Raw genomic sequence first — 14,175 nt, 5'->3', positions numbered from 1 at the left:
TGTTTCTGAATAAACTGAAAGTCAGCAAAGTTGCTGAAAGAGATTGTTAACTGCTGACCACTATCAAATGTCAATGATGCCTAACTCCTTTTCAGAAATCTTAGAAAAGTGGGATCACCATCAATTTGCTAAACCAATACATGTGATTATAAAATAAGGTTACTCATTTTCCAGAAGTTTCACATGATATTTGGTTTTCTTGCTTTATATTCACATGTGATATACTGGGTATCAAGTCATTTTATTAAGTACTTATCTGTCTCTCAAGATAAAAACTATACACAGAAAAAAAATGAGCTTTTGTCCCCAAGTTCTGTTATTAAAGGACATGGTACAAAAATCTAAGTCAAGGCATAGATTTGGGGAATGAATATAAAGTTATGGGATAGAACTGTGCAGTGGAAGGTGATTTCATGATCAGTTCAATGCTGATTTAATTTAATTCAGTCCATCAAGCACTCATTAAATTTTTATCACGTGGCAGACTCTGTGATAGGTAGTAAGAATTGTAGTTTTTTAGGGGGAGAGAGTAAAAAAATTTTCATATCCTGCTCAAAAATGAGCATGAAACATAAATGTGTTTAAAGAGTACTTTTTTTAAATTTCAAAAGCACTTTAGTTGTATGCAGTGTAGGAGTGTGGAGATCCAAGGACAAAAATGAACCAGTCTGTGAGGATCAGAGAGAAAGCTAATTGTGGGAATCAGGAAAACCATCTTATAAGAGGTTGCTCTTGAGTTGGTTTTTGAAGGAAGCTAGAAGTTCCAAGAACAGCTAAGGAGTTAGAGAATACCAGGCTTTGGAGATAACTTGTGTAAAGGAACAGACAGAGATGGCTAATAGAATGTTATGTATGTTGAACAACAAGAAGGCCAAAATAGCAAATAGAAGAGGCAGTTCTGTGTAATCCTATTGGGAAGGTAGAGTGCAAAGGTCTCTAACTACCAAATAGCAAAGTCTGTATTTGATTTCAAAGGCAATAAAGAGACTTTTTAAAGATTATTTTTAAACAGAAGAGTATAATGGTCGCATATGATTTAAGAAACAATATAAATATGGGCAAGGGACCATTTACTCCTTTACATGTTTAACAACCCTTTGTGTTAGAGAGTCTCAAGCCCTCTACTAAATTTTCAGTGACTAAGGCTTTCTATGCTTAGAAACAAAAACAGAATATGGTAATAGTAAAGGTTAGCTAGTACTTACATACACTTTAAGATTTATGAAGCACTTTATGTATTATCTCATTTTGTTTTCACAACAACTTTTGAAATAGAAGCTGTCATAAATACATACATACATATATATATATATATTTAAGCTTAGCAAACTGAGGTTGAGAGGGGTTAAGTGATTCACCCATTTACACATGTAGCAAAAGCCTTGGGTGGGATTTGAACACAGAACTTCCTGATTCCATGTCCTGCCCTCTACATACTCTACCATTCCCCTGAGTTTTGGCAAGCAGTGATTTGAGTGATTTGTTAGAGGGAGAGGTGGAACCACATGTTAATTTGATCAAAAATGTCAGGCACCTTCTGTAATAAAACAACAAAATCTTGTACGAAGCCAAGCTATTTACAGTATCTGTAGTATTACTTCAAAGTTTAAAATAAAAGGTCAGGCTTGATTACTTATAATGATCAATCTTCAACCTAGAAGCAACATGATGAAGCAACCTCCCTTTATGTAGAAAAGTGAGACACTATGGATATGGCATGTTATACACATTGTCAGAGACAGTAACTGTATGGATTGATTTTTTTCCTCTGTTTGGCATTGTTACAAAGGAGGGTTTAATGGGGCTTATATTAGGAAGTGACAGCAATGTTAAAACAAGATTTATACAATTTAAAAATAATTATAAAAAGTAAAAAAGTGGACTGTTTGGATTTCCAGTCAAGGCAGAAAGAGTTACTTGGAACTTTTCAACAACAATTCTATGTATAGATTGAAATTCAATGAGCAGCACTATCTTTGGATATAAAAGACATCCAATTTATCCTCCATTTGTATATTAGCCTGTTACTAATTAATTCAATGAGTTTAGAGTGTGAAAAACATTCCATCCATATTTTGGGTTTAGAACAGGTAATAACATGTCTCATGAACCATCTGCCATATTTAGAATTTGATAATGAAACACCTGAGAAAATAGGACTGATTTAGAAATTATGAAAGAATTGACCATAGCTAAATCTCATGCTTTAAGATAAAACGCCTTCCCATCTTAGTGTATAAAACAAGGTCAAACTGAATGATGGATCACTGGAAATATATAATAACTTACATATGCTAAGATGCATTAAAACACACACTTCTGATTAATAGTAGTAATTTCCTTATTGAGCCTTCATCATGCCAAAAATTTTAATTCAGCTCACATTTCTGATATTTGCAATGAACAGGAATTTATCAAAGGTTGCAAAGCTCATTCTGTGAAGAACTTCGTAATAATTAGAGCTGTTCATAAGCTGTACAGGCTGCTTTGTGAATTTTCCATCTTAGGAGCGCTGAAGCAAAAGCTGGATGATCATTTATTGTAGATATTATAGATATAGATAGCTAAGTGGTATAGTGGCTAGAGTACTGTACTTGGAGACAGGAAGACAGAGCTCAAATCTTGCCTCAGACTCCATCTTAGGTGACTCTGGACAAGTCACTTAAGCTTCCTCAGCTTCCATTACCTCATCAGTAAAATGGGGATATTAGGGTCTACTTCATAGTGTTCTTGTGAGAACCAAATGAAGTGACACAGGTAAAGATTCTATAAAACTTAAAATGCTATAAAATAGCTAGGTATTTATATCATAAAGGAAATCTATGTATCTGTAATGGGATTATATTACACTGGCACAAAGGTCTCAGTATTCTGATACTTTTTTCATGGGAAAAAACCAAAAGTTTATTTTTCTGCTATGAGATTGGAAGGACACTAGGACATGTTGCAAATACAGCATTAAAAATAGTTTTTAAGAAAATATCAATACTCCAGTAAACTCTTATTCTCTTGTTTAATCATGGTGTGGAGGTGATTGATTTTTCAAAAGTTATAATAAACAAAGCAAAACCTCTGGCAGGTCCTATCAAGCTTTGAAGTTTCCATGTGTGGGCCAAATAAGAGACTATCATCTGAGCACCTGCCCAGAAGTTTGGAGAGCTATCACCAGAGAACTGAACAACAGGCATGGTTTGAGGGTGGTGATGACTGAAGAGGAGCAGAGAAGTGGGAAGGCCTGGCAACTCATAAATACTGTGTCCTAGGCAGTAAAGTAGCTGTGACCAGCATGGCAGGAAGGAATGCATACACTGATGAATTCACTGAACCTTAAAGGATTAAAGTATTTTTCCCACTTCAATCAGTCAAGCTTGAAAGCAGAAGTGCTTATAATGCAATAGCAACAGAGATGAATTCCAAAATTAGGACAATGCTAGGTAGGATTGCCTCTGGTCTCCTGGGATTTAAACTTCAGGTCCATTAACACAACTCTCGGAGAATTCATTGGTCTTCAGTCTATAGAAATGATCTCAAAGGTAATCTGTGTACAACAGAATTTTGACCTATTTTTGGTAAGCTTTTTTTCCACTCTTTTTATTCTTTTTCTTAAGATGTAGTTCTCTGGCAAGCTGAGGGGATAGAATATATTGGAAGATGTAGGTTATATAAAAATATATATCAAAAAGATTAATTTCAAAAAGGAAAAAAATAAATTCAATGCACTGTAAAATAGTGGGAAGCTATAACCTGTGAGTTAGCAGATATTTCAGTTCTACTTTTCCCACCTATTCATAAGTTATTTTGGTTTTCTGGACTCCAATTCATTTATTTATGAAATTAGAGGGTTTGACCAAATGATTTCTAAGATAGGAGGGTTCTTTATCTTTTTTTTACATGTGTCTCAAATGCCTTTGGCAGCCCGATGAAGCTTAGAGACCACTTCTTAGAACAGTGTTCTTAAATACATTAAAATACATTAATATTACAAAGGAAAATAATTATATTCAAATACAATTATCAAAATACTAGCACAAACATGTTTATGCATTGTAGGTTAAGAAATTGCTCTCAGGTTTCTTCTAGCTTCAACATTTTATGCTTCTAAAATACCATTTCTGATATTTCTATGAGTTATAAGCAGGGGTATGCTAAGAGCTAAATTGAAAGGACTTGGGAAAGTTGTTTATTCAACTTTCAGTGTGAGCATTTACACTTCAGAAATTGGAAAATGCTATGAGTCTGAACTTGATTTATTGTTTTATTGATTGTCTAGACTTAAGAAAGTGGTGAAGAAAATGTTATTAATGCAGGCTATACAAAAGTATGTCTGGAATACATTTATTTTTTAAAGAATCAGTTGTTAAATATGTACTATCACCAGTATCAATTCAGTAAGACTGAAAAACACAAAGCTTTACCACATAATAAGAATATCTAAAATAGTCTGTGTTCCTACCCTATATAATCACCAGTTCTGGGGAGAGAAAATACTTCAAGATAGCTTGTTTTGACCGAAAATGACCATCCACCTTAGTAATGTTTACAAGACTCTCAAGTACTTGATAATTTCAGTGAATGCTCATTTCCAATTTCATTCTCTATCAGAGCATAATAGAATTCATTACAGAGCAAGTTATATTGCACTACTTAGAACTAAACTGAGAGTCACTCAATACAAACATAGACTTAATTTAGCCTTAGGGTAAGAGAGGGAAAAAGGATTCTCATATATATATATATATATATATATATATATATATGTGTACACACACATACATATGTATATGCACACACATATGTGTGTGTGTATATAGAGATATAGATATAGATTAGATATAGATATAGATATAGATATATGATCCCCAAAATAAGGCTACAAGGGAGTAATCCTAGAAAACCTACCTGTAATCATCAAGGCATTAAAACAACCTTAGGTTTGATCCAGAGAATAATTCATTTACATTGCTAGAAATTTGATTTACATGATATTTTTCATCAATGTGCCCAGGCCAGCCATGCTCATTTTTCTTCTGGCTCAGCTCTGCCACTCCAAAATCTTCCACTTATTCCTTTTCAGCTGGCTGGAGATGTCTCTGCCTCCGCACATTCTCCGGCACCCAGACTGATGAGCTCCTCCACAAACCCTTCATTGAGGATGGGCCCAGGTAAGCCACAGTCATTTACCCAAGTAGGCCATATAATAAATAGAGTACTGGGTCTGAAGTCAGGAAGACGAGTTCAAATTGGGCCTTAGACACTTCCTCAACTGTTAACTTGGGAAAGTAACAACACTTACCTCATAAGATTTTTGTAAGGATGAAGTGAGATAATATTTGTAAAGCAAGTAATACAATGCCTGACATATAGTAGGTTCTTAATAAATGACTATTCCCTTTCTACCCCACTCATTTCTCTTCTGGATCTGTTTCTAACACTTCAAGCTTCTCCCAGCTTGTCCTTGAGTAGGTACCTTCCCTCCCTGCCCAGTACCTCTACTTCTCAGGCTTCCCCCATTAGAATATAAACTCCTCATAGGTAGAAACTATCTTTTCCTTTGTATTTGTCTTCTCAAGGCTTAACACAGTGCCTGTAATATGGAAAGCATTTAATAAATGCTTTATCTAATGTAATGTAATTATGCTATTCATCGATCATATATACATATATAATGGGTTCCTGTGATCAGCAATAAGGTAGAGAAGTTGTTTTCAGCAAAACTATCCAATCTAACAACCTGATATAAAAAAATGACCCAAATCTCACATAATTAAATATGAATATACAAATATAAAACAGAAATACTGCATAAAGTAAAGCCTCATAAAATAATATTGGATAACAAGAGAAAGAGAGACAATCTACTTTAATTGCATATGCCAACAGAGAAATACAAGCAGAGATATAAAGACCAACAGACAGCACTTCTAACTGTCTGATCCTTAGCAATACATACATCACAGATCAACATACATATTGAATTGTCTGATCATTATTATGTACCTATATAGTTACCACAGACAGAAGCACCAACATCTGGTTTTTCAAAGCTGGGGATGCTCCTTCATGATTACTCAGAGTCTCATCTGGCACATGAAGCTTCTTCCAAAGAGTAAGCCCCCAAAGTAAAACCTCATCTCAGAGTACCTATACACTTTTCAGAGCCAGAGGGCATCAAGATGCTAGTGACCCAGTGCCTCATTAGAAATTAACAAAAAGTTTAGGCCTTCCTACAAAACTCCCCTAAATCAAGCTTCCTTTAAGGGGCTCCACTTGAGGCCTATTAATAGATAGGTAAGATCTTTAAATCTTATTAACATTACATTAAAATTAAGATGTGGGATAAAATATGATTGGAATTGGAAATCAGGAATGCAGACAAGCTATGACTCCTTCTAACAAGGAAATTCTGATTGATCTACCTAGAACAAGAATGAATGGTATTAGGAGAACAGATTTCTTCTAATCAAACAAGGGCAACTAATAGTATAGAGGTAATGGGTTATCTTTAAAGAAAAGTGATATATAGGAAAACTGAACTTTCAAACTTAACTTAGAGAGGAAAAGTGAACTTCTGAAGTCATGAACTTCAGAATTCAACTTGGAGACAAAGAAACTTGGCTTTAATAGCTGTATAAAATACCAGCAATGATACCAAATAGAATAAATTACAAAATAAAATCAATTTAATTTTCTCAGTTTGTAAGCAGCTAGGAGAAAGAATTTCAGCTATGAGGGAATATCAATTCAAATAAGCCAGGATTACTTCAGTTCCTAGTCATGGGAAATCACAGAAGTGAATGAAATAAATGAGTATAAAAAGCAAATCAGAAATAGTATATCTTAAAAAGCTGAATGAAATAAATAATGAAAAAATCGACCTTCAACAAGAGACATTTGAACCATTTATTCCTGCAAACCTACACATACATTTTAATGAGAAAAGTAAGTAAAATTATTAAGAAAAGACTAACTAGTGATATGTTTCTCATGTTTATAAGATATTTGCTTTAAAATTAGAATTTTGGAGGTTGAGCCAAGATGGTGGAGTAAAAACAGGAATTCACTTCAGCTCTCCCCCAAACCTTTCCAAATACCTTTAAATAATGCCTCTAAACAAATTCTAGAATGGCAGAACCCACAAGAAAGATAGAGTGAAATAATTGTCCATCCTAACACAACTTAAAAGGTCACAGGAAAGGTCTATTACACCTGGGTGAGAGTAGAGCACAGTCCAGTACAGGTTGTTCCAGCACAGCCCCAGCCCCAGCAGGCCAGGAGTAGGCCTTAGAAGTCACTAAATCATTATCAGTAGCAGCAGCTGCTGCTTCCAGAGCTATCAGCCCACAGATGGTAAAGGAGTTGAAGGAGATTATAGCACTCTTAGCACTGAGGCAGGACTCTGTTGCTTTGTCCATACTCTGATCTGGGTCAGAGTCTTAGGTGATAGTCTCAAGGTGAGAAGGAGTACTAGAACATCAGAACTTGTGGCTACAGTGGATTGGGGAAACCTATTCATAGTTCCAGAGCAGAAAAAAGTGCTTATTGTCACTCATAAACCAGAGTGTAGGCCAAGAGAGTAGTATATGAACTTCTCCTTAGATTATACCACCTTGGAAGAATTGGAAACTTATAGTTTCCAAATGTATGTTTGATAATAGCTTCACAAAACCCCTGAAGCTTGGGATAGTGGACACCCTATCCAGGAAGCTGAATCACACTTTAACAGAGAGTTGAAAGTCAAGTAATAGTCTGAGAAAATGAAGAAACAACAGAAAAAATTCTGATCATAGAAAGTTACTATGATGATAAGGAAGATCAAAATGCACATTCAGAAGAAGATAATAAAGTCAAAGCTCCTACACCCAAAGTCTCCAAAAAAAAAATATGACTTGGTCTTAGGCCCATGGAAGAGCTCAAAAAGGATTTTGAAAATGAAGTCAGATAGAAAGAGGCAAAAAATGTTAAGAGAAATGAGAGTGATGCAAGAAAAATCATGAAAAATGAGTGAACAGCTTAGACAAGAAGACACAAAAAACTACTAATGAAAATAACACCTTAGAAACAGACTGCCAAATGGTAAAAAATGTACAAAAAACTCATGAGGAGAAGAATGCCTTAAAAAAGCCGAATAGACCAAACTGAAAAAAGAGGCACAAAACTTCAGAATAAAATTGGAATTTTGTAAATGAAAAGAAAAGGTATTGTCAAGAGACAAGAGAGATTTAAGGGGCTAAAATTCAAGGCAAGCAAAAGATCAGGAATAAAGATTAAGGAAAAGCCAAACTAATATTCCCTGGATTAAGTCACATTTCTTTTTAATCCAAACTACTTCTTCTTTTTTTTTAACATGTGATATGAATAGCAGCAGGAAGGTATTATGTGGGAAGGAGAGGATACAATACAAAATGACAAAAAGGGGAGATGGAGATGCATTGAAACTCAGTCTAAAGGTAAACAGAAAAGGGAAGTAAGGAGCTATTAGAAATAGTGGTTAGAGTGCTAGACCAAAAGTCCATAAGATGTGAATTCAAGTTTAGCTTGGGACACTTACTAGTTCTGTAACCCTAGGCAAGTCATCTAACCTCCTTCTGCCTCAGTTTTTTCATCTATAAAATGAGGATAATAATACCACGAGGATAATAATAGCACAACCTGCTTAGGTTTGCTATAAATATAAAATGATATATTTGAAAATTTTAAATCACTGTTTAAATGCTAACTTAATGATTAATATTAATAATAATAATTACCTATATTGGATTATAGAGACTAAGAAGAAAACAATGGGAAGTAGATAACAGAAGACTAGAAGAGGAAATGGAAAGATGACATTAATAAACATTCTTGGTGACATGTTAGAGAGTGAGTATGTTTGAGATGAGAAGATGCATCATTTCCCCATTGTGATGTCACATAGTTTTAGAGGTGCTAGGGATGATATCTTTTAAAGAGAGAAAAGAAAATTAAAAGCATAAACATCAAGAAGAGAGGTAAAATTATGCTTAGTTTTAGAAGACATGACTATTCGTGTAGAAAATCTCAGAGAAGCAGCAAATAAACTAATAGAAATAGGCTTCAACAAATTAGCAAGATGCAAAATAATCCACAAAATCAAACAATATTGTTTCTACATAGCAAAAATAAAATATTAAAGAAAATAATAGAAAACATAGCTAATTGAAGAGAATTATAAATGCCTAAAATACTGAGATTAATCTTTCAAAAAACATTCAGGACTTTTTTATGCCTGTGATTTTGTACCTATGATCATCAGAGCATAACATTACAGAAGGGATCAAATTTGACTTTCATGAATCTTATTATTTGAACTGAAAAAAAATGTTTTTCATTATCTTTTCCAAAGTAATCCAATTATCTGTTGAGGTAACTTTTAACAAAGAATCGTTTGGTCAGCAAAAGAATAGAATGGCTATTTTTTTTAGCACACCACCCCAATTTAACAAACTATCACAAGGGGAAAAAAAGTTTGCCAAATAATTTAAGCTAAATGTCTAAGTTAAAATAATAGAAACATTGTTCAAGTTATAAGCTTTATGGTATAATATTGAATATTACAGCACCAGAGGATATAGCCTTCTGCAAAGCATTAGAGATGTGAATTGCACTTGCCAAACCTATTATCTATGTGTGTGTCTTTCATACACACACATATGTTTTTGTGCATGGTACTCTCTTTCACTGATGACAGGTTAATCTCTGAGTGAGTATATTCCTCATATGCACATGGGGGATCTTTTTTTTTCACTTAATTTGCTGTACTATTTGATTAAATAAGTTTTATATTTAAATAGTATTTCCTGATGAACTGGTAATGAGTACCTGAAAAAGTTACCATAAAAAGTCCAAGGTCTCCCATTGCATCCTAGGCCATATCCAGTCATCCTGATGAACATCTGGTCACTGGACCCAGATGGCTCAGGAGAAAAAAGTGAGGTTGGTGGTCTTGCATATCCCTCCCTCCTCAAAACAAAGTCAACTGCAAGTCATGTCATCATTTCTCCGATGTTATGGTCTTCTTCAAAAACAAAGGATGAACACAAACAGAAAAATAACATTAGTGAATCATTGCCTGAGTGGAAAACTTTGACACTATGGCTGTTCTCTCCTGTATGTTTGATCTCTAGACTTCAAAGTAGTCAATGTTCCTGGTTGTCCATCTGGCCTTTCTAACTACTCTTTCTCTGCCTCCTTTGTTAGTTTTGAGTCATCTTTCTTGTTTCTTAAGATAGATTTTCCCCAAGATTATCTACTGGACTACTTTTTCTCTACTCAGTTTCCCTGGGCAGTTTTATTCATTTTCATTCCAAATGCTTCAACTACTACCTCTACACCAGTAATTTGTACATCACAATCTCTATTCTTCATCTCAAATTCACTGAAACACATCTCTAGTCAGATATCCACAGCAAAATGTACAAAAGCTTCTGCAATGATTTCCGTCACCATCACTACATGGAACGTGTGCACACTTATAAACAAGGCAAAATTCAGTAGACCTGAAAGATGAACAGCGCTTTGTTGAGAGAGAACTCATCAGGTATACCAGCTTACTAAATGCAGAGTTGGATACATATTTTTCTGGAGTGGATACAGTAAGAGCACCATGAAACTTTTATAAGTTTTGTAATCAAAAGTAATCTAATCAAGAAGTTTGTATGCCTGCCAAAGGAGTGACAACAGGCTCATGGCAATGCATTTGCTACTTGCAGAAAACTATCACAACACTATACTTAGAGAATCCTAGAGAATCAACTAAAACTATTTTATATGATTAATTACTTTAGCAAAGTTTCAGGATGTAAAATACGACCACATAAATTATCAGCATTTTTATACATTTAACAAAGCCCAGCAGCAAGAGACAGAGAAATTCCATTTAAAATAACTGTAGAAGATATAAAATATTTGGGAATCTACCTGCCAAGACAAACCCAGGAAATATATAAACACAATTACAAAACACTTTTCACACATATGAAGTCAAATCTAAATAATAAGAAAAATATCAGTTGCTTATGGGTAGATCAAGCTAATATAATAAAAATGACAATTCTACAAAAATTAATTTACTTATTCAGTGCTATACCAATCAAAATACCAAAAATATATTTTACAGAGCTAGAAAAGATAATAACAAATGCATCTGGAAGAACAAGAAGTCAAGAATATCAAAAGAATTAATGAAAAGAAATATAAGGGAAGGTGGCCTAGTCATACCACATTTAAACTCTGCCATAAAGTGGTAATCATCAAAACTATTTGGTACTGCCTAAGAAACAGAGTGGTGGATCAATGGAATAGATTAGGTACACAAGATACAGTAATAAATGATTACAGATATCTACTGTTTGATAAACCTAAAGACTAGATTCTGGGATAAGAACACACTATTTAACAAAAACTGCTGGGAAAACTAGAAAACAATACAGCAGAAAGTAGACATAGACCAGTCTCTTATGTTGTATACCAAGATAAGATCAAAATGGGTACACGATTTAGATATAAAGGGTGATGCCATAAGCAAATTAGGAGAGCAAGGAATAGTTTACCTGTCATTTCCATGGAGAAAGGAAGAATTGATGACTAAATGAGAGATAGATAACATTACAAAATGCAAAATGGATAATGTTGATTACATTAAATTTAAAAGTTTTTGCACCAATAAAATCAATGAAACCAAGATTACAAAAAAATGAGAAACATGGGAAACAATTTTTATAGCCAGTGTCTCTGATAAAGGTTAAAATATATAGAGAACTGAGTCAAATTTGTAAGAATACAAGTCATTCCCCAGTTGATAAAAGGTTAAAGGATATGAACAGGCTGTTTTCAGATGAAGAAACTAAAGTTATCTGTACTCATATGAAAAGATGCTCTAGATCATTACTGATTAGAGAAATGCTAATTAAAGGAACTGCAAGGGCACAAACCCCCCTGGACTCAGTGCCTCATTAGCAATTAACAAAACATGTGGGCCTTCCTGCAAAACAAATCTCCCCTAATCTGAGCCCCATTAATTGGCAGGGAAGATATTTCATTAACATAAATCTCATTAATATTACAGAAATTATTTCTCCATTCAAAATGAAGTGGTACAGCACCAACTATAGGAATAAGTCAAAATACTTTTTTCGTGCTAAGCATAAAAATCTGATTCCCTTTCCAGCAAGGCATATCTTTAAGAGATAAAATACTAGACAAGTAAATAAACTTTTATTAAGTACTTACTATGAATCTGGCACTGTATTAAACACTGTGCAGACAAATAAAAGCAAAATGAAAGATAAGCTAGGAAAGCTCACACTTCAATTCTTCATGTATTTATCTAGTATCACCTATGAAGCAGGCACCCTACTAGGGGTTGGGAGTACAATTTTGAAATGTTTATTGTGTAACTTCAACCTGCAGTTTCAGGTGGTTAGGTTCCCTTTTCCATTTATTGTTAAGACTCTGAATCTCCTACTGGGTTAACATTTTTGGGAGGAGAGGGCTCATTCTGGTTTATGAGAGATGAATCTGTCCCCTCTTCATATTCCCAGGAGGGCAGAGGATGTTTCTTTTTTTTAACATGTCACTTTTATTCTTTGTATAGGTATATATATGCATGCATATATGTGTGTTTGTGTATATGTACACATATACATACATATATATGTATGTATACACACAGGATATATGTGTATAGGACTCTTAGAGACAATAAGAAATGGAAAAGAGAATTCAGCCACCAGAAACTGCAGGTTTTATTTATAATATTTATAATATGTATAATATAATAAAATAATAAATATCTCAAAGTTGTATTCCCACCCCCTAGCATGGTGCCTAGCCCATAGGTGATGCTAGATAAATATATGAAGAATTAAAGGGTGAGCTTTCCTAGTATATCTTTCTATTACTTTTAATACTTTTCTCTATATAATTGTATAGAGATGATGATGGAGGAGAATGAGAATGAGAGGAAGGAGGAGAAAGAGAGGAAAGAGGAGAAGGAGGAGGAAGAAGAGGAGGAAAAAAGGAGGAGCACAACAACACAATTTCTTTTTTATTTTTCCCATTTATTTATTAATTTTGGTTTTCAACGTTCATTTCCACAAGATTTTGAGTTTCAAATTTTCTCCCCATGTCTCCCTTCCCTCTACCCCAAAACACCAAGCATTCTAATTATTCCTTCACCCAATCTACCCTCCCTTCTATCACACCTTTGCCTTTCCTTATCTCCATCTTCTCTCTTTTCTTCTAGGGCAAGATAGATTTCTATACCCCATTACTTGTATTTCTTATTTCCAAGCTACATGCAACAACAATTCTCAACATTTGTTCCTAAAACTTTGAATTCCAACTTCTCACCCTTCCTCCCTCCCCACCTATCCCCATTGAGAAAACAAGCAATTCAATGTGGGATATATATATATATATATATATATATATATATATATATATATGTATAGAGAGAGAGAGAGAGAGAGAGAGAGAGAGAGATTTAGATATAGATGTAGATACACACACATAGTTTTGCTAGACTTCCAATTATATATATATACATATATATATATACACATATAGTTTTGCTAAAGACTTCCATTATAGTCATGTTGTGAAAGACTACCTATATATCTCTCCATCTTATCCTGCCCCCCCATTTATTTTATTGTCTCTTTTGACCTTATCCTTCTTCAAAAGTGTTTACTTCTAATTACCCCTCCTATCATTTGCTCTCACTTCCGTCATCCCCCATACCCACTTATCCCCTTTTGTCCTATTTTCCTGTCATGTAAGATAGATTTTCATACCAAATTGAGTGTGTATGCCTTCCTAGTCTATTTATAAAGGTGTCAATTTCTTCAGCATTTTGGGGGTCTCTTTTATCAAGTTGTTGCCTCGTTTTTCATGATTTTCTTGCATTACTCACATTTCTCTTCCCAATTTTATGCAGAAGCCTTGACTTTTATGTCTTCCTCTGATGGTATGCTTGTTTCTTCCTAATCTGAAAGGATGGAAGAAAATACCTGCTCACCAAGGAAGTAACCTTCTATTGTCTTATTCTTTTTCCCTTTTTTGAGCATTTTCCCTATCAGTTACTTGACTTGAGTCCCTTGTCAAGAGGAGAGTATACTCTGGGAACCTGTAAGTTCTCAGTTCTTCCAAGGTGGCAAA

General features: G+C 34.2%; 1 long non-coding RNA gene across 1 annotated transcript; it reads left to right on the top strand.

The window, feature by feature from the left end:
* The first annotated feature begins 3,312 nt into the window (after window positions 1-3,312).
* Window positions 3,313-12,750, top strand: LOC140505736 (uncharacterized). Its single transcript, XR_011967639.1, has 3 exons — window positions 3,313-3,569; window positions 5,075-5,162; window positions 8,764-12,750. It is a non-coding gene; the product is annotated as an uncharacterized lncRNA (long non-coding RNA).
* Window positions 12,751-14,175: the final 1,425 nt, after the last annotated feature.

This window comes from Notamacropus eugenii, chromosome 5 (genome assembly GCF_028372415.1).
Source record: "Notamacropus eugenii isolate mMacEug1 chromosome 5, mMacEug1.pri_v2, whole genome shotgun sequence".
Classification (NCBI taxonomy): Eukaryota; Metazoa; Chordata; class Mammalia; order Diprotodontia; family Macropodidae; genus Notamacropus; species Notamacropus eugenii.
This window is presented reverse-complemented; position numbering and strand designations above follow the sequence as displayed.